This window comes from Perognathus longimembris, chromosome 2 (assembly GCF_023159225.1).
Source record: "Perognathus longimembris pacificus isolate PPM17 chromosome 2, ASM2315922v1, whole genome shotgun sequence".
NCBI classification, from domain to species: domain Eukaryota; kingdom Metazoa; phylum Chordata; class Mammalia; order Rodentia; family Heteromyidae; genus Perognathus; species Perognathus longimembris.
In genome coordinates this window covers 81,188,929-81,211,617 of record NC_063162.1, presented here as the reverse complement: position 1 = coordinate 81,211,617, position 22,689 = coordinate 81,188,929, and the positions used below count along the sequence as shown (strand labels likewise).

At 35.4% G+C, this 22,689-nt stretch overlaps 1 pseudogene; it reads left to right on the top strand.

The window, feature by feature from the left end:
- Positions 1-21,440: 21,440 nt before the first annotated feature.
- LOC125345767 lies at positions 21,441-22,310 on the top strand (annotated as a pseudogene).
- Positions 22,311-22,689: the final 379 nt, after the last annotated feature.

Genomic DNA, 22,689 nt, shown 5'->3' with positions numbered 1-22,689 from the left:
ACCAGAGAAGTGTGATTTTTGATAAGTACCCAACAGAAAGGCCCAAGGGCCTACTCTCATTTGCACACTCTCCTCCCTCTTCCAGTATGTTTTCCTGACCACATCCTACTTCAATCTATTTTCAGAATCCTATACCTTTCATTTTGCTGGAGTCTATTTTGAGTCATACTAAAGTTTGTCCTTCTATTTCCTTATATAGAATAAAAATGAATCTTTCTACTTGTTTCAAATGTTCAACTCTGTTTCTCTTTGCTTTGCCAAAGAAACACTTTATACACATTAAATATTATAAGATTGCCTTGAGCAGAGAATGGCTCAGCATGTGGTATCACTCAGGATCCAAGTTACATGCAGCCACATGACCAGTAGCTTTCTGGACCAAACATTTAAAGAAGCAAAGCAGAGAAATAACCCAACTCCCTAGAGCCACATGTTTGCCTTATTTAAGCATTGTCCAATCAGTTGTCTGCCTTTGGTTGACTGAAGGTTGACTACTCCTGTTTATTGAAAGTCTGAGAATTTCATACAAAAACACACTCCTAAGTTAGTTTACTAGTTATTATGTAGGAACTCTAAAACATCCCAAGCCAAAGGCCTCTTCATTTTTTGTTTTCTACATTTAATGGATGCATAACAAAATACCATAGCCTGAATGACTTATAAACAGCCTAAAAGTTCTGTAGAGACAACTAAAATCTGAAGGATTTTATGTTGGGGGAAGGCCTGTTCTCAAGAAACTTTTTCTACTTCTTCCATTGTCAGGGGAAGGCAACTCTGTGGAGCCACTTACCTGATGACAGGAATCCCTTGGTTACATCATTGTGACCTAATGACCTCCAAAGAGCCAGCCTCCTAATCTATCATGAGGCCTTCAACACACATGAATTTGAGATAAAAACAGTGAAATCATAGCAATGTATACTTACATTTAATATACTGCATATTTTGTTGTAAAAGTAAGGTAAATTCTTTTACTGCAATAATGGTGTAACCTACATAATGTCAGAGTTGAAAGCAGTTTTTGCAAATATTTTTATTATTTTTCAGATAAACATAAAAATTGCAAATTGTTAGTGCAGAAAAAAATGAGTAGGACGATAGAGCCCCTAGATAAATTGCTAGGTTTTCTTTATTTTTCAATTAAGCCTTTTGACTTTTAAAGCTTTTATTATTATTTTTAAATTTACATGAGGTAAAATTTGACTATAAAGAGCATACTTTTTATTTTATTTTAAATTAATTTTAAAACAAATACCTTACTTAAGTCTGAGAAGAATAGAAAATTATTGTCTGTTATAATTTTACTTTGAAAAGGAGCAATCATTGTGAAATCAGTGAAGACTGAGAAAGACTATAAATCATGATGCACACTATTATCTGATATTTTATATATACATATGTATGTGACTATAAATATAACACTTAAAGTACATATGTATATATATTGAATTATATTTTTCTTCTCTTTAAGTAGTTGTTGTACGTACCATTCAGCAAGTCAGTTAGTGAGTAATATGCATCTTGATCAATGTCATTCATTTCATCATTCTTTCCCATTGAATATTATGTCTGTATTTATCTCTTCCCTACTCTCTTCATGTACCTATCCCCTTTCTTTCCTTTGACCTCCCCTGATTCCTTTATGTTCCACTTTCTTTGTATTACTTTTGTTAGCTCATGAGTTAGTTTTAATAATATTATTTGGATTCTTTCCTGCAGATACCATGTGTCAGGTAATACATTTGTGTGTGATAGCATACAACCTTGTATGTGTTTGCTAGTACATTTATAAAATACTTCTAGATACCACATATGGGAAAGAACCTGTGTTCCTGGTATCTTAGGGTCTGACTTGCTTCACTAAACATAATTTTTTTCCAAGTCCATCCATTTCTTTGTAAATGATATAATATTATTCTCTCTTGTGGATGAGTAAACTTCCATTGTATGTATGTGATGTGTGTGTGTGATACACACACACACACACACACACACACACATATATATATATATATGTTTTCTTTAAGAATTCATCCATTGAAGGGCATTTGAGCTGCTTGAATGTTTGCTATGCTGAATACTGTACCAATGAACATGGTTGTACAAGTGATTTGACTGTATCTTAATTTGTAACCCTTTGGGTAAGTATCCAAGAATTGTATTGTAGTTCTATGTTCATTTTTTGAGCAATGTCCAAACTGCTTTTGGGAGTGTTTGAACAAGTTTACATTCCTACTGGGGTTTCATTTTTCTAAATCATTGAAAATATCTGTTATTGATTATATTCTTGATGATAGCTCTTGTAACTGGTGTAAAATGGAATGTCAGTGTTGTTTTGATTTGCATTTCCTTTTTGGTCAGAGATGTGGAGCATTTCTTCAATTGTCTGTTGGCCATTTTTCCTTCTTCTAACAAGTTCCCATTTTGCCTATATGCCCATTTACTAATTGGAGTGTTGGTTCTTGGAGAGTATAATTTCTTGAGCTCTGTGTATGATCTGAATATTAGACCCCTTTCCTTCGGCTGTATTTGTAGCTTGTTAACTATGCACTTTGCTGTGCAGAAACTTATGTTTGATGCAATCTTTTTGATTTGATAAAACACTGGAAAAATAGACATCTTTTAAGATCCTAAGGCTGTATTCTTAGGTTGGCTTATTATTTTTTATGTAAAAGCTCAAAATACAGAAAAGAAACAGTCTCAGGAAAGTTAAGCAAATTTCTCAATGGTTGTGAATGCAATAACTGATGCCAATCAATATTACAAAGTATCTTAGGCTTTTGGAAATAAGAATTTGAACTCTGAATGTGGAATCCAGTCCTTCTCTGAGTAAGAAGAAAATCTAGGAGCATGAGGAAAGCTTTGGAAACAGGGATAAAATCCTTCTGAAATTGCAATGTAACAAAGTATCTTTCCTTTAAACCAGAAATTCTGACATTCTAGTGTGACTCTCTCCTTCAGGAGGGTTCAGTGAGTATGTCTGATTGTGCCCCATCTTAAAATTACCATGTGAGTTGGGTTTTCTCTGTCTTTGATACAGACAAAGTGTTCTGCTTCTCATTTTCTGCAACTTACTATGAGGAGAACTGAGAATAAGTAGTAATAGTTATTTCTAAGTCCAGTTTGCTTCCTTGTTTAATTTTTATTGAATTTATGAAAGTGGTCAAGGAACACTGTCATTCTTACGTTCAATAGCACAGAATAAATCATACCCCTAGTACGCCAACTTTTTATTGTTTTTTACTTACTTTGGTCTCAGAGTGAGGTGATAAAATAATTTCTTTTGAGTGCCTTTTTGTGTGTGCTGGAATTTGAACTTGAATTCAGGGCCTCAAATTCTCGTACAGTTTTACCACTCATGGCTAGTTCTCTACCATTTAACCTCACCTCCAATTTGCAGCTTTTTGCTGGTAAATTGGAGATAAGAATCCTATATATTATTCCTCCTCTCCTTGGCTAGCTTTTAACAATAGTCCTCAGATTTCAGACTCTTGAGTAGCTAGGACTATATGTTTAAGGCACCAGTGTCTGCCCCTTTAGGAGCTTGAAAGTATGTAGGACAATGTGAGGTAGGGAGAATGAATTGTTCTTAGCTTATTTCAGAACTAAAGCTATGCTTCAGCATTCTCTATGTAAGACATTTGCTACATATTTCGCCCTCCTAGTTTTCTGGCAGAACCTCAAGTGCCTTGCTATTGACGTTGAGAGCCGATATTGTCTGCCATTGAGTAGAACTTTTGTACTACACAGAACACAATAGTGGTTTGAGACATGACACCATCTGAAGACATATGACCTGTCATCCACAGCTCACCTCCCTGGCTCAGTGATAATCCACAGTTAGAAATTGTAGCTCCCAACTTCTTCTTGAGGAGAGATAGAATTCAATAGCATATTTATCTCTCCAACTTTTTGGTTTCTACAAGGAGCAGCAGTCTACATCATCTGTCTAAGGGGATAATAGGATATGGCATTCTTTAAATTGGCTTTACAAGCAAATATTTTGTTTCAAACAAATAAAAGTTTGATGAACATGTAGGACCATGGGACTTAATAACAGCAATGTCTTCTAATCAAGGCCAGGAAGAAAAGATTGTGAGATCTTCTCTCAGGTAGTCCAAGAACACTTTCTAATGAAGATCTCTGAAAATGAAAAGGAGGGCAAACTTTATGTCAGACATCAGCTTCTGGCTTGCCTTACAATAAATACTAAGAGGGGGCTGGGATGTACCTCAGTGGCAAAGTGCTTGCCCATCAAGTGCGACATCCTGGGTTCGATCCCCAGTACCAAAAAAGAAAAGACAAAAAAATACAGTTAAAAAAGAAATACTAAGAGGAATGTTCCATGTTGCAGTGCAAGTATTGAGAGTCACATTAAAAAGAAGAAAATATCAAATTAATTTCTATAGGTAAATATATAGACATTGAATATTATAATATTGAGGTAGCAGCAAGAAGGTATTTTGTATGGTCATTGTGATATAAATATAATAAAATGAATCTTATAAATATATTTATGTATAAAAGCTAACATTCAAATATGTTAGAAATAACTGAGTAAAATTATGTTAGCATATACATAATATAAATATATGTAAGTGTGACATAATACAGTATATTGTGAGGGAGAAATAGAATTATAATGTTTTCATTCAGAGAAGTTAATTATTATCACTTACCTAGAGTGTTGTAACTATAGGAACTATATGGTAACCACAAGAAAATATTTACTAAAACTCTACACAGATACATAATAGAAAGACTAGAAGGAGATAAAGAGAATCAGCAGTTCAATAAAAAGTAAGAGTAAATAAAAAGAAAGAAAGAGAAAACGTGTATAAAACAGCTATTAGAAAGTCAGAAAAGAGCTCATAAAATGGCAATAGTAAGTCCTACTCTATCTATAATTACTTTAGATGTAAAAACTATAAACTCTATAAATGCATACAAATTGAATTGCAGACTGGATGAAAAATAAACAAACAAATCATGCTTCAAATTAAGCATTGGTGGTATATGCTTGTAATCTGAACAATTAGGAGGTCAAAGCAGGAGTATTATGAAATCAAGTCCACCATTAGATACAAAGAGAAATCCTGTCTCAAAGAACAAAAATCAAACAAAGCAAAACAAACAAACAAAAAGAACAAAAACAACCCTAAGAATAAAACATCCAGATATATGAAGTCTATGGGAAAGAAATTTACTTTGCCTTTAAGAATAATCAGGCCAACAGTGAAGGATTGGAAAAAAGCTGTCTCATGCACACAATGAGAGAAGTTTTGTGTGGCTATACTTAGACAAAATAATTTTATGCCAAGAGTTGTCTGGGATGCAGCTCAGCAGCAGAGTAGTTGCTTAGCTTGAATGAGGACCTGGTTTCCATCCTCAGCACTCTCTCAAAAAGTATTAGACAAAGTTGTGATTACATAATGCTAAAAGGTCAATTCATCAGGAAGGTACAGCAATCGTGAAGACATATCCATCCAGTGTCAGAACACCTACATGTATAAATGGAATAGGAACAAGAATAAATTTGAGAAACCTAGATCTCGTTGCGAATAAACTATCACCACTTCTCAAAGAAGATAGAAAACTATAAAGTTTCATTAAGATTTTATTTTTCATAGAACTATATTTGTAATTTATTAATCTTTGGAGGAACAATTTAATGTAAATAATAAAATTACTTTAATGAATTTTATTAAGAAAAAAGTTTAGCCATGCCTTGGTGGTTCATGCCTCTCTCCTAGCTATACATGAGGCTGAGAACAGAGGATCAACGTTTAAAGCCAGCCCAGGCAGACAGGCTTGAGAGAGACTCTTATCTCCTATTCACTAACAAAAAGCTGAAAGAGTTGTGACTCAAATGACTGAATGCTTAGCCTTGTACTAAGTACTAGAACACACATATACACACACAACAAACAAACTGAAGAGTAGAAACAGAACCCCCCCCAAAACAGATGACTATAGGAGGGAGGCCAGGATTTATTCTCAATGGATGATGAAGACCATAGTTCTTCATTCAATGTAATGGATGCCTTCTCAAGTGCCCACCACTTGCTGAGGTAAGAGAGATGCTGGGATAGCCAGGAGCGTCACAGAAAATCTTACTAGTCAAGAGTACATGTCTTGGGGCTGGGGATATGGCCTAGTGGCGAGAGTGTCTGCCTCGTATACATGAGGCCCTGGGTTCAATTCCCCAGCACCACATATACAGAAAACGGCCAGAAGCGGCGCTGTGGCTCAAGTAGCAGAGTGCTAACGTTGAGCAAAAAGAAGCCAGGGACAGTGCTCAGGCCCTGAGTCCAAGCCCAGGACTGGCCAAAAAAAAAAAAAAAAAAAAAAGAGTACATGTCTTTAGTTTGATGAATATCTTAAAAATGATTTAAGTCATTAGATTATTGCCAGGTAACAGGACATAAGCAGTGACTGGTTTAATACTATTTTCTCTAGTCATATGCAGCAAAATTATGTTAACTGTGTACTGTACAAGCAGAGATTCATTATATTTTGATAATCAAAAAGAAATGAGTAAATTGGCTCCTTGTAGGACATTTAGTAGACACACCATGCCAAACTCAAAAGAATTTTTCCTCTAAGATTCACCCTGCAGTGGCAACTTAATTCCAACATTACTCGGACTATGAAATGCATTTAAAAAAATGAGTACAAGGGGAAATTGTTTGTGAGTTCTAAGGATTTGTCTTTTCATGTCTATAATGGGATGCCTATTACTCTTTAATATATCTTGTGATAAATGACATAATGCATGAAAAACACCCATCACACTTGGTATTCCGGGTATTAGAGTATTTTTCAATGTACAATTATTTATATAAATTTGCATAGATATTAGTTAAAGTATTGATTCATTTTTCAAAATTTTTACTGTAACAACCCTTATTTCATCCTCATCTATAAAATTCAACACAGTGATGAATCATGAAGCTTTTACTTTAGGGACGGCCATCATAATCTGGTTCTTGAAATAAAGTCTGCCTTCTAAAGCCTGTTACATTTAATTATATGTGGCTTCTTGAAAAGATTTTCTTTCCTTTTCCATGAACATAGATCTCAAAAATCAATTTTACTCACAGTTTAGAGCATGTTTTACTACTATGTCCACAAACAGAATGTGCCAATACATGACTTAACAGTGTTCTTCAGTTTTTAATTACCTAATAAATTTCAGAGGCTCACAGCTCACTTTGCATTCATAGATATATTTATACAGATGGATAGATGTGCTCTTATTTTGATTTTGTAATATATTTTCATTAGAAGATCAAATCAAAGCATCTGGTAGAAAATAGTGTGTAGAATCAGATTTGAAAGTTCAATATGGTAAAAAAATGCAGATTAAAATTTTAAGTTAAAGGCACATTATGTCTATAATACTATGATCAACACTCAACTTTTTTTAAGACTCTTGCCTTGCGCCAGCACTTTTCTGATTTCCCTGTGACCCAGCCATCACTCCCTAGCCCTGTCGTGTGCCCTCTTCCTGACAAAGGATTATCTTGCCTCTGTTGCTCATCATGGCTTTCTGCTAGTTCCTCCTGTAAAGCCGTGCTCTCTGTTATCAGCACATGGCTAAAATAGATTGGAAATTTTCAAGGACATCCAGAATCCGTTCTGGTGAAGGGATTCATAGCTGAGATTGAATCTAAGAACAATGACCCCAGGGGAGCTGGTTTTGGCATCCTTGGGTCATTGGTCAACAGGAGCTGCAGGCCATCCAGCTGGTCAGGGCGTCAGACATGTGACCACATCTGTGCCACAGAGCTTTGATTAGTTGCACTTCTCCCATGGCAACAAGGATTCATGTTATTGTGCATCTTTTCTTATCGACCTTTTAAAACTAGGTATAAGGAAAAAACACCACACCCAAATGCCCCTTCCAGTTTCAGTCTCTCTCTCTCTCTGTCTCTCTCCCTCTCTCCCTCTCTCCCTCCACCACCCCCCCCTCTCTCTCTCTCTGTCTGTCTCTCTCTGTAGTGGTAGCACTGGCCAGGCAGCAAGCTGATAGAAAGTAAGGGGACTAAATGGTTAACAGTGCAGCAGGTAAAATAACAGGGGTCTCACTCTATCTCCACCAGCAATCATATCTATGATTGTAGCTGGTAAGAGAGGAAACAAAAGAGTATGTTAAAATCCCTGCAAATGATTTTCATGAAGCTCTGCTATAGACATCAATATTCATCCTGGATATCTCTAATGACATGAGAGAGAGAGAGAGAGTCAAGAACCCACAGCAGAAAATACAAGGCATGCTCCTGGCCTGTGAATTGTAACTGCAGCACTGATACTACAACAATGCTAATCTTCCATATATTTGCACAAAAGTTCTGCTGGTCTTCAATAACCAAGCCTGTTTTAAAAAGTGATATAAATTACTTGATTATATATAAACACTTCAAAAAATACTGGAAAGAAATAGTCATTAAGGTATTTTGTTAGAATATACACTAACTGAATATTCTTAGGAATAGTGTGACCTTTGAAATTCACCATTCCCAATTAAATAGTGTATTTGTAGCTTATAGATTATGCTAGGTAATTATTAGCCATGTTTTCTACGTTATTTCCCCTAAGTAAATATAGGGAAATATTAACTTTTTTTCTAATTTTAAGTATTATACTTCTAAAGAAATGTCATTGGGTATATGCTTAGGGATACAAGTTAAAAACCAATAAACTGGTAATTAATTCTCACATTTTTTCTTTTTTATTACCTTTAAGTAGTACAATGGGGTTTAAATTCAGCATACAAGTTTATGAGTACAGTGCATCTTTATCAATGTCACCTTTTTTCTCCCCCAAATCTTTCTCTTTAGTATGTCTCATACTTAATCCACTCAGCTTTTACATGTAGGGCTTATAAATTCTTAAACCCTTGACCACACCACAATATTCAAGGGGCTTAATTCATTGTTAGAATGTTAGTTTTTGAGTCACAGTGGATCTTGAACTCTGGGCCTGGGCACCGTCCCAGAGCTTTAGTTCCTAAGGCTAGCACTCTATCACTTGAGCTGTAGCTTTATTTCCTCCTTTTTTGGTGTTTAATTGGAAATTAGAGTCTCATGGGCTTCCTTGCCCAAACTTGCCTCCTGAATAGCTGCAATCCAGGTAGGAAACACGGATGCCCAGCTGCAATATCACTTTTAAGGTCATTTTTCTAAAACTGCAGCATTTAACCTATTAATCTTTGTCATGCTCATTTTATTAATTACAGTATTGACAACTCACATGCATTTAAAAATACTGTAAAAGTGATACATGGAGGGGTTTTAGTTATATAAGTCAGGTATTGAGTACATTTCTTTTTGAACAATGTAACCCCTCCCTCATTTTCTCCCAATTTTTTCCCTTATAACTCCCTTCCTCCCCAAGTTGTGTAGTTCATTTCTAATATAGTGTCTAATAGCACTGCTTTATTTTTCGATTTTATCAATTAATATTAACAAAAAAGAGTCTACAATCTAGAATCTTGGTGTTAATAAACAACAAGATGCTTAGTGACCCAATATGTCTCTCCTCAATTCTGTTATTATCCTCCATTTTCAATTTTTATTAGAAATATTCCACACATTGTCAAGACACCTATCCTAAATACTCTCTTGCTAAAATTGTATATGATCAAAATCAGTATCTAGAAGCAGGGCTTCTATTGTTTCAGAATCAGATTTCTGTGAGGTGTTCCAGACAGTTTGTTGCTGCTGTTGTTGCTGCTCCTGTTGTCCAAGTCCCGGATCAAATACTTTTCCAGGAAGCATTTTCTGCTGTCCTCAAATAGATGTTAAAGTTCTATCTTGTCCCTATCACATGATGTTTAGCAAATTTCATTGCATTTTTTTGCATTTTCTTCCTCTTCTCTAATCTTTTGTTATGATTAGAAAATGAATGTCTTAATCATTTATTTATGCAAAAATTTTGTGATGATTGTGGAAAGGGAATAACATCATAGTTTGTATTAGGTTCTAAAGGCATGGGCAATCAGGAAAGAGAAGGCTCAGTACCATGCAGGTTTATTTGGGTAATGGAGTTTAGCACTTTTAGAATGGTCTATGGGAATGCTGGAGTTGTCGGTGAGGATTAGATAATGTAAAATAAGTCAGAGCCAGAATAGAGGAAACCAAATGGAGGTGTCATTAAAGTTCTAACCTGTTAAAGTGGCAGGAAATCCTGGATTACAGTCAGTCAAGAAGAGAGGGCAGGGACTGGGAGTATGGCCTAGTGGTAGAGTGTTGTCTCGTACATGTGAAGCCCTGGGCTCAATTCCTCAGCACCACATATATAGAAATAGCCAGAAGTGGCACTGTGGCTCAAGGGCTAGCCTTGAACAAAAAGAAGCCAGGGACAGTGCTCCAGCCCTTAGTAATCCCCAGGACTAAAGAAGAGAGGGTAGGGTGGGGAGAGTTTGTAAACAAAAAACACTGGCTACACTTCTAAGAGTTTAGTTATAATCATTAACAGGACAACTCTAATAGAAAGGGAGAAACTGAGTTTTACTAGGATTGATTTTAGTTGAATACTTGCTTAACTTGTGAGAATGAGTATGCCTTCTTTTTTAAGATGGGAAGTTATGTTGAGAGTCTTGGTACTTTTATTTAGTGGTATGTCTTGAACAAATTTAGTATCAGGAAATAGCTTGAAATCCAAATAAAAACATTTTTACAGATTTGAAAAACTTTTGAGTTTCTTAAATAGTTCTTTTACATAAAGCAAAACAAAACAAAATCAACTTGTTTCCTAGAAAACACTTATTTGACCACTGAGTCAAGTAGGAAAGCACCTGTTGCATTTGGCTCTAAGACATGAGCAATGGAGCTGTACTCCAATCCTATGTCTACCTAAGATTAGGGCCTCAACTGTTTCTGAAATTCTAACAATATCCACTTTGGCACATGTGAAATGATGTCAGTGATATCAAATTCATACAGTGCTTTAAACGTTAAATGTAAGAATGTACATAGGAGTAGGGAATATGCAGGGGCTAATGATGAAATTGTTACAATGGAAAATCCATGGCGAATTGAACTTCAAATATCTCCTCTGGATGAGTTTCTTCACAGTCTGCACCTGAGATGACACCTTCATAATTATTTCCAAAATCCAGGGGAAAAGCACTGGAGTGTGACCTATTTAGATGAGCATTGCTCTTCGGGGAGTTGGTAGCCCATCCTAGGACTTTGTACCTGTTGAAAATGGAGATAAAGACATTGACCTAACAACCTTTCAGAGTATGGCAAGAATTTCACAGCAGTTCTTGGTAAGGATGAGTAAAATCTAGCTATGAACAAAACTTTGTGTTTTCTTAGCAGGTACACTTAAAAGGTCAAGAAATACAGATAAGGTAATTTTAATAATACATTGTATCCAGGCACAAAATGTCTCAAATTTTGCCATTTCAACATGGAACAGATTTAAACTGGTTGATACAATGTTCTGCTTTTTTAAATGCAGTCTTCTCAGACAACCATGTATAAATGTCCACTTTATTTTCTTCCAATGCTTTGACCCACAGCAGACTATGCCCCTCCAGTTGGATCACACAGATGTCAGGTGTCCCAGGGTATCTGTGTCTTTTCCCTGCCTAGGAAAAGGGGAGAGAGAAAGGAGGATACACTGTCAAATCCATATGTTAAATCCCAGCCCCTGAGCTCGTGGATTAAGAGGTAGGTCTTGGGAAGATGGTTCAGCAGTGAGATCAAGACCCTCAGGCATTGCATGAATACTCTTATAATGCAGGCTGAAGAGCATATTACCCCTCCTCTCCACCTTCCCCCCTTTTCCATGTGACACACTGAGGAGCTACTATCATGAAGATTGTACCCTTTCTTGACAGGTCCTGACACATTGACCTGGGCCTTCCGACTTTCCTGAACTGTGAGCAACACGTTTCTGTCAGGTTAAATTATGCTGCCGAAGGCATTTTATTGTAGTAGCACTAGCAGCAAGGCATATTTCAGGTAGTACTTGAGTCTTATGCATCCTGACTCTCATGTTCTACCAGTTCAATTTCCCAGTGTCACTAAGGTTGTTTTTCCTAAGACCTCCTGCCTTGTCCTCATGCACTCTTATTTTTTCCCTGAATCCGATTTTTTTGTTTTGTTTCTCAGCATTATTCTGTGCTACTGATCCTGTATATTGACAACAGATCATTCATCTTTCCCTTCTATAAATTGATCTGAAGTTCTTGCTGTCCCTTAGTTGTGGCTCTGTAGTTGAGTGGCTTCATTCCACAACCCTAGTTATCTCTATGTTGCAGTACAAGCAAAGTTCTAACAGCTGGGATGAGAATATTTTAAAAACAGAGACCCAAATGAAAACAGCAAACGACCTGAGAGCTGTGTCTAATGACATAAAATGAACCTAAACTGTGCCGTGATTGTAAAAGAGAAATCAATTTAGAAAGTATTGACTTGGAAGAACTTAATTGCTCATAAAATTAATTTATGGATGACTTTATTTGATGTTTGGAAACAGGAATACAAATGAGCCAACACTGATGTTTATGAATTTCCATGGCTAGCCAAGAAAAGGTAACTGACAGGGAGAGAAAATTGAAACAGATGAGAAGGTGAGCATTGTTTACTCTCCCTGGAAAACATCTCTTATTTGCTTATAAGCAGTGGACAGTTATAAAACTATCCAATAATATGAATTACAGACATGTTTAAAATTAAAAAATAACCCTAAAACTTGAATTAAATTTTCAAACTTTTCAGTGACATGTTTTTAAATTGGTATAGGTTTATTTGAGGTTTTTAACACAAAGAAAACAATTTCTGAAGAAGTTACAGGATAAATAATTTGAGTCTTGAGAAGTCATCAAAACAGAATCTTTCTGTTGAGATAGCCAAATTTTATTGCAAATTATTTACAAGAGTGAAACCATGTTATCATACCAAAGAATGTACAATGAATGTTGTGGTTGGGATTGGGGGAAGGTATATTTATGCATGTATGGCAGGGTGGTATTTTTATTTTGCCTTATTTTGTTGTGTTTTGCTGGTCCTGGGACTTGACTCCGGCCCTGAGTTCTGTCTCTGAGCCTTTTTCTGCTCAAGGCTAGTGTTCTACCACCTGAAACACGGTACTATTCTGAGTAGCTTGTTAGAGATAAGAGTCTCATAGAAAAGGATAAAAACACAAGCCATTACAACAATACTTGCAAAACCATGTGGTATAAACAACTATACAACTCAGTTTCCTGTCTGGTCAGTCTTCAAACTGTGATCTTTAGATCTCAGCTTCTTGAATAGCTAGGATCACAGATGTAAGCCAGTGGTACTCAATTATGGTAGTATTTATTATTTATGTTAGTAAAAGTTTTGATGATAATTGGACATGCTAGTCATTTGATCTAGTATAAATAATGTCTTTATGAAAGAATATTTTGTAGTTTGTTGAAAAATAAAATATAAAATTTCTCTGAGATGAATTTTATTACAAATTATTTATAGACAGTAAACCAAGTTATAGTACCAAAGGATGCAGAATGAATGTGGTTGTGTGTGGGTGGGAAGAGAAGGAATAGGATAGTATTTTACTTTCATTATTTATAATTTTAGAACTTTTGTAGATAGTTTAACATGTTAGTCATTTGACCTAAGAAAATCAATGCCTTTATTAAGGAATATTTTGACATTTTGGCCTGCTTTTTTTTTTTTTTTGGCCGGTCCTGGGGCTTAAACTCAGGGCTGGAGCACTGTCCCAGGCTTCTTTTTGCTCAAGGCTTGCTTATACTCTACCACTTGGGCCACAGCGCCACATCTGGCCTTTTCTATATATGTGGTGCTGAAGAATCAAACCCAGGGCTTCATGTATGCAAGGCAAGCTCTCTACCACTAGGCCATATGCCCAGGTGGTCTGCTTTTATACTTGTGGAAAAAAATGAATGCAATTTACTCTTTGTATGTTAACTCAAATACTCAGTTACATATAACATATAATTGCTTTATTAGTTCATAAATAATGCTTGATTTTTTTTCTTTCTTTCATTCACTCTTTCTTTTTCTTTTTTTGGTCAGTTGTGGGGCTTGAACTCTGGGCCTGGGTACTACTGTTCCTGAGCTCTTCAGCTCAAAGTTAGCACTCTTCCAGCTGAGCCACAGCACCACTTCTAGTTTTCTGAGTGGTTTATTGGAAATAAAAGTCTCATGAAATTTTCTTCCTAGGGTGGCTTTGAACTGTGATCCTCAGATCTCAGTCTCCTGAGTAGCTAGGATTATAGGCATGAGCCACTGGCACCCAGAAATGCTTGATTTAAAAATAGATGATATATTTATTGTCAAAGTGATGGATAGAGGGGTTACAATTTCATATGTAAGGCAGTGAGTACATTTCTTACTTGTTACCTCTCCCTCATTTTTCTCCCAACTTCCCCCTCCCTTATTCCTTCCCCCAGTTGACAGTTGGTTTACAGCATATAGTTTTTTTTTTTTTAAGTATTGCTGTTGCACCTTTTACCCATTGACTTTCAATTTTGATGTTCCCTTCCCTAGTTCTGATAAATGTATATACAATACCCAGGGTACCAAAATCAGTTACAGTGACTACAAGGGGTAAAGTCATGGGGAAGAAAGACAAAAGAAAATAGCATAGTTTCACTTGGTACATTGAACATAGCAAAAACAATTATAAACCACTTATTTCCATAATTTGGAGTGAATTTTAATAGTGGGAAATCTTATGTTTTAATGCAATACCAATATAGAATTAAACAACACATTTCATATAGAGATATGGTTAATATTGTTTTAGTTTTTCTTTAAAAGTACTATAGAGAAATTACATTTCTCTAGAACCCAGAGTGTGGAAATCTTCCACTAGATGTGCCTATATATGTGGCAAAATTTAGTCTTCATAGCACTTAGATGTTACAAAATAATACTTCTGTAAGAAAATCAGATGTGGAAAGTTAATACCGTCAGTGGATGCATCAGAGCCAGGCTTCCTAGATCCTGCACCTGATTGCAGCACCTAGCAATAAGCACCTGCCTATGTCTGTTTCTTAGGGATCCTAGTGCCTCAAAAAATTAACCATGTGATGCAGAGCTCAGTATCTATAATAAGCCACTTCATGCTTTAAATTGCTGTCACCATGTTACAATACTTGTCTGAGACATATCTGATTATGTATGTCAACAAGGCCAGAAGCAAACAGAAGAAAATGAAGGTGGAGTTCACTTATTCTTGGCACAGATAAACCGGAGCAGGGAGAAAGAGAGGTGCTGGAAAGTCTATATTTACTTAGGTTGCTTTAAATTTGATCTTTGTCCATTCAGATTTTAGAATTGGATATATTCAAGTCTCCAGTTATTTTATTACCATAAAAATCCTCACACATAATTTGTTTGAAATGTATACACATAACATTCTTTATTATCCAAAATAATTTAAAAAATTAAAACTTGGTAAGCTTATTGTAAATTACAGTGTTTGATATCTTACTAATGCTCAGAAAGTAGAAATAATTATAGAAAATACTATACCAACATCTAAAATGAACCAAAGGGACTTTCCATGCTATAAATTTTATAATTTTGTCTTAAGAAACTAAAAGTAAATTGACTAGTGTCAAGTAACTATGAAGAACTCATGGGAAAAATGGGTTTAAAACCAAGAAAACATTTATAATTAAGTAGAATTTCCTTTTTTATGTATAAGCAAGTACTGCAAAAAGAACAACATATTATTGAAATAAGTTTTCAGTGATTATTTAAATGCCTAGTTTTCTTAGATAAAGTCTTTACAAAACTATGGAGAAGCCCTTGACTTGATTGAGCCTTCCTTGGTTGAGTGCATTGCAAGAGACAAGTGATCAAGAAACATTTGAGAACTTTTGAAAAATAATTTCCAAGTATAGTTAGTCATAAATCCAATGAAATATTTTCATTCTGCTCTATTATATGAATTATAAATACATTAAATGCCAGATGAAACTATAACAGGTAGGGATATAAAGGCACAATTTTACTGTAAAAGCAATCTTCAGTCATTTTGTTGTATGTGATAAGGACTGGGTTACAGGAACTTTGGAATTATCTATATATTTACATATATACAATTTTATATGCATATATATTTATATGTAAAACTGTATACATATATACTGTGTATGTAGTACAACTATCATATATGTTTATATATGTATACAATATATTATATATACATATGTATATATTATATATGTATGTGTATTTATATATGTTTGTCTATATATTATAGCATATGTATATATTGTGTAGTATGTGTATATAATATACATATACAAATATGTACAATATATAAATTATATACAACACAATCTATTCTTTGCAGTACTGAAGTTTGAACTTGGAGCCTTATGCTTGTTATGCATTATATCCCAATAGTAATGCATGATCTTGGTAAACAATCACCGATTAAGTTGTACCCAGAATAGAAAGCACATGTACTCTCAAATAATTGACACACAGATTTAACCACTATCATCAACTTTTTGGCATGATAACTTGAAATTACCAATCTATATAGTTTTATAGAATATACTATACTATAGCATAACATAACAATCCTGTATTACAAAACAGATAATCATTAAAAATTTAAATCACAGAATTCATGTTATGTACATTTCTTACATAAATTATATAACACTCTACTTTCATATTCAAATGGTTATTCTAACAACTATTCAGATTTGAATTATTACTGTTTTATACTTTAATATTATCAGGAAACTTGCCTGGGCAGTTGATAGGAAAATATTTGACCACACATAAGATATAACAACAAAACATAGCAAGTCAATGTAAATCTGAGCACAGAATCAGAAGAACAACCATGTTGTGCATTGCTGATGCAGGACATCCTGAGATGACCAGTCCAGAGTTTCCAGAGACTCAGGAGTTATGCATAAATTCCTACAATTGATCTTGTATAGAGATCATAACTACTCACTAAAGTCAACATTCTTTGAGGTTTTTGGTTCTGGTACCTGCATACTCAGTCTGGTTGCATAAATATCTACTGGAGGATTGTTTTTTTTTTTTGTTGTTGTTGTTGTTTTGCCAGTCCTGGGCCTTGGACTCAGGGCCTGAGCACTGTCCCTGGCTTCTTTCTTTCTTTCTTTCTTTCTTTTTTTTTTTTTTTTTGCTCAAGGCTAGCACTCTACCACTTGAGCCACAGCACCACTTCTGGCCGTTTTCTATATATGTGGTGCTGAGGAATCGATTCAGGTATTCAAGGCAAGCACTCTTGCCACTAGGACATATTCCCAGCCCTCTACTGGAGTTTTAACTTAGGGCCCTGCATATGCCAAGCAAGCTCTGTATTACTTGAGCCATGCCCCCACCATACTTGTGTTAGTTTTTTGTAGTTGTTATTTTTAATATGTTCCTGTGATTTCACTCCCTTTGGTCTAGTACCTGGCTTTTCCTTGCTTTTATTTCCTGAGTAGCTAGGCTTGAGCCAATATGACTGATCTAGATCCATGTTTTCATATAACATCTTATTTTGCAGGGTGCCAGGCAGTTTTACTGAATTGTTGTGAAGAATTATTAGCAAACTGTGCTTATGGAATTTACTAGTTTATCAATGTTTCTTTCCTCTGAAAATCAAACTAATAGAATTCCCAGCAAGTGAATGACTGGTTCCCTTGCACTTGAAATTTATTGTAGCAACTGAGCAGTGTGATAACTAAAGCTCAACTTTATTTATGCCTAAACAAGGTATGCTACTTGTCATGTTATGATAACTACACTATAATTCCAACTGATAACTGATAATGTAAAAGTGAAGTCTTAAGATTATATGAAGACTAAAACAAATTAGAAGGACTTGAAAAAATTTGACTTATCACAGCAGGAAATGTCTAATCGTAAAAAATGAAACTAAAGATTATTTGAATAACCTTAATATTTGTTCAGATTATTCATTCAAATTCTTTCAAAGTGTCATTCAAATGTTATTAAAACCTATACATTAAGAAATATATTATGTGTTAACTAGGGAAGGAACATAATCAGACACCATTTACTTATATTAATTTGACATTACATGTTATGAGAAATCTTGTTTCAACCTTGCTCCTACTAAGTTCTCCAATAAGCATGGGTTTTTGTAAATCTTTAAAATCTATATAAAAATATTTTGAAATAACTGAAATAATTTTATTTTATCTAAAAATAAAAAGGTATTATTTATCTTATATGTAATTTCACATTTGTTTAATTCAATAACATGGAACTTGATTGACAATTCCTTCATATATATCACTTGTATTATGTATATTATATAACATACTATATACATACTACAGCATATTATAGAATGCATATTGTCTATAATAGGTCACATACCACATATATTATATAACATATTATATACTATGTAATATATTTCATAATGTACATGTTATGTAATTTATTATAACCATGTATATCACATACTGAAAACTATATGAGATATTTTATAATATGTATATTACACAATACATATTTTATAATGTATTCAAATAATATGACCCTCTCATTTTACATTGATGGTTGGGAAGCTCTCTTCAAATTCTACATTCTCTTTTGAGTATCTCTGTTGCATTTTATATATGCCTCTATTTTTTACATCACTAAAATTTAGTATTGAATTCTACATCTTAATCAAATACAGTGTTAATTTTCAAGAAAATCTTAGGCAGTTGGTGTTGTTTGCCTCTCTGAAGGAGACTGGTATTAGCTACATGTATTCCTTTATCTGTGTACATAGAAGTATTTAGTGACAATTAACTAAATCAATTAAGTCAATAGGAGATATCACTGGGGATATTCTAATTTTTCCGTTCACTCTAAATCTGAAATTACTTAGCAGAAAGCATATTTTCTCAACAACTATTGGTTACCCACATCTCTTTATCAACTATTTGGCTGCCTAGAGATAATATTGTGATACGAAAGTAAAGATAAGTACCTATTTTAAATTCTTACTTTATGAATTAATTAGTAAATAGCCTCCAAGTGGGAAATATCAGGGATGCAAATGGGTGTGTATGAGTACTTGTGAGGTTTCTTTGTAAAGATGTGGGCATTTTGTGTCTTTATAACTTTATGTCTGTAAACAAATCAGATAAGTTTCAGTGCCTCATAATTATTGTTATTGACTCCATATTATCCTCAAAGTAGCTAATATGTGCTTCAGACAGCCAATCACCCTGAATGCTTCTTTGCTTGGATACAGAATCATTGTAAGTACTGTTCCAGAATTGAGTTTAGCTTTCTCTATTGAGCCCTATTTTTTTAGGGTCAAGAGGTACTAGAATTTGAACTCAGGGTTTGTTGTTGCCAGGCAGGTACTATACCACTTCCGACATGCCTCAGCCTGAGGCCTTCTGAGAGGAATAATAGCATTTAGACTTGCGTACACTTTCTGTGTTCTTTCTTATTTCTCCTGTAGAAAATTGTAGGCAAATTTGAGAAGAAAAATGAAAATAAACCTAACAGATATAAAAATATATGTCCTAAAGAAGTTTAAAATTACATAGTTCCGGGCTGGGGATATAGCCTAGTGGCAAGAGTGCCTGCCTCGGATACACGAGGCCCTAGGTTCAATTCCCCAGCACCACATATACAGAAAACGGCCAGAAGCGGCGCTGTGGCTCAAGTGGCAGAGTGCTAGCCTTGAGCGGGAAGAAGCCAGGGACAGTGCTCAGGCCCTGAGTCCAAGGCCCAGGACTGGCAAAAAAAAAAAAAAAAAAAAAAAAAAAAAAAAAAAAAAAATTACATAGTTCCATAGTTAGATAATAGATGAGTATATGTATATGTATGCACAAACAATAGTACAGATTATATACAGCATGAAAAAATACACATATATACTATAAACTACTCTCCATATGTGTATGTGCTAGATGATACATGGTATACGCTATATGGTGTGTACCATGCATGAAATATGATATGTATGATATCTTATGCCATATATAAATTTATGATATGCACTTATATGTTTATGTACTGGTCACAAATATTCCCAAATGTATAATAATTGAATAACAGAATTTCCCACAGTAGAGCATTCAGATTTCTCCAAATATCACAAAAGGAAGAGCAAAAGTCACGTTAATCTTACTTATCCTATAGAGAGTTTTCTTATTCTGTGTTAAAAGTCATTATTCAAAAATTCAAGAATAAGCTAGGTGCATGTCATCTATGTCTGTAATCCTAGATACTAGGATAGTTGCAATCTGAGGATCTTGGTCCAAGCCAGCCTGGTCAGGACAGTCCATGAGACTCTTGGCTCCCATAAACAACTCAGAAAAAAAAGCTAGGAATGATGCTGAAGCTCAAATGGTAGAACACTAGCTTTAAGCCAAAGAAGCTCAGGGACAGTCCCCAGGCCCTGAGTTCCAGCCTCAGAACCAACAACAACAACAACAAAAAAATCAAGAATAATACTTCTCAGTTTTTATCAGACAATAATTCAATTCTATTAATATTTTACATCAAGATAATAATTTAATACCTTCATTTATTTCTTGTAGATTTTATTTTGTGTATTGATGTATATTACTTATCTCAAAATGTTAAGGTTAGCTATTTTCTTCCTGGTTATAACATATACTTTGAATAAGATATAAATTGTTCTGATTTAAAATATTTAGAATTGTTTTGTTTTGTACAAGCAGTTATTCTTGAAATTCAAACAAAATTATATTCACCTTGTGTAGATGAATGATTCCTGTTTGTTTTTATTCCAGTTTGCCTAAGGCATAGTACTTACTAGAGTATACAATTAAATTTATTTGTATTTTAATTAAATATAAGACTATTTCATTATTTAGACAATGACATAGAGCACAGAATATAATCAAACTGTTTCTCAAAAAATCTGCAGTTGAAATTTGCATTCCATTGTATAAATATTGTTTTGTGGGTCTTAAAATATGCACAGAGGAACAAAAGGGGCTTGGCTGGGAATTCCAGGAATGCATAGACACCTGTTCGCCAACACAAGAAGAAACCATATCCAGCAATTTTATTCACCTGCTCCTTTATTTATACCATATAAGAAAGAATATTCCCACTACAGTCAAAAAAACAGGTAATTAAGACAAAGACAAAAAAAATTAAAATGTCTACGTGTACATTAAATGTTACGCTGCAGAAAATTTAAATATATTTGATGTTTAAGGCTTTTGTAAACAACTTTTGTATGATCAATACTGTCATTGGTTACTCCACATTTTATTCTAAAGATATTTGGCATAATGAGGTTATCTTAAGTACAATTTTAATGCAGCTAGCCAGTGTCACATATGTATATGTAATCCTAGCTAATCAAGTAGATAAGATTTTGAGGATCAAAATTTAAAGCCGAGTAGCACGCGCCAGACCCGAGGATCTGTGTCTTACTTCAACAGTGTTTGGACGGAACAGACTCGGGGACTGTTTTCCACTACCAGCTGCCTTCGAATCTCCTCTCCACTCACAACCTCTGACCCTTATCCTCTCACCCATCTCCTGCTTCCAGGACCAACCAACGCCGTGTGTGTGTGTGTGTGTGTGTGTGTGTGTGTGTGTGTGTGTGTGTGTGTGTGTGTGTGTGTGTGGTTAGCTCTGTATGGACGACTAGCCATGACCTCCCAGATCTGTCAGAATTATTCCACCAAAGTGGAAGCTGCTGTCAACCGACTGGTCAACTTGCATTTGAGGGCCTCCTACACCTACCTCTCTCTGGGCTACTACTTTGATCGCGACGATGTGGCCCTGGATGGCAGGGCCACTTTTTCCACAAGCCGGCAGAGGAGAAGCGTGAGGGTGCCTACTGCCTCCTGAAGATGCAGAACCAGTGCGGCGGCCGCGCCCTGTTCCAGGATGTGCAGAAGCCTTCTGAAGATGAGTGGGGTAATACCGTGAAAGCCATGGAAGCCGCCCTGAACCTGGAGAAGAACCTGAACCAAGCCATTTTGGATCTTCATGCCTTGGCTTCTGCACGCACAGACTCCCATCTCTAGAGACTCTAGACTTCCTAGAGAACCACTTCCTGGATGAAGAGGGGAAGCTCATCAAGAGGATCGATGACCACCTAACCAATCTCCAGAGGCTGGCTTTCCCTCAGGCTGGGCTGGGCGAGTGTCTTTTCGAACGTCTCACCCTCAAGCACGACTAGAAGACCCCGGAGTCCAGCAGCCTTTGGGGGCCATCTGTGCACCGCGTGACATCAGGGTTTCCACCTGAGCCTCTCCCTCTAGCCATAGGCAACTTCTTAACTAACCACCCTGGAGCCCTTCCCAAGCGTTGGACCAGATGAAATAAAGCTTTTTGCAGAAAAAAAAAATTAAAGCTAACCCTAGAAAATAAAGCTTCAAGTACATTCCATCTCCAAACTGACATAATTTAAAAGAAAGAAAAAGCATAAGATAAGAGGGAGGGAGAGAGAAAGGGGGAAGGAGGGAGAGGGGGAGAGGGGAAGAGAGGAAGATATAGGGAGAGGGAAAGAGAGAGGAGGGGTAAGGGAGGTAGAAAAAGAAAGGGCACAAGTTTGAGCAAGAAAGGACAGCTCTCTATAGCACTTGTCAGGGTCCTTGAAGCCCTAATTTAAGAGACCTACTGCATCCAGTTGTCACAAGAATCATGTAAAGTCCATTTAGAAATAACTCAGACCTTCAATTGCTGATTGCTCAACATTAGCTTATCTACT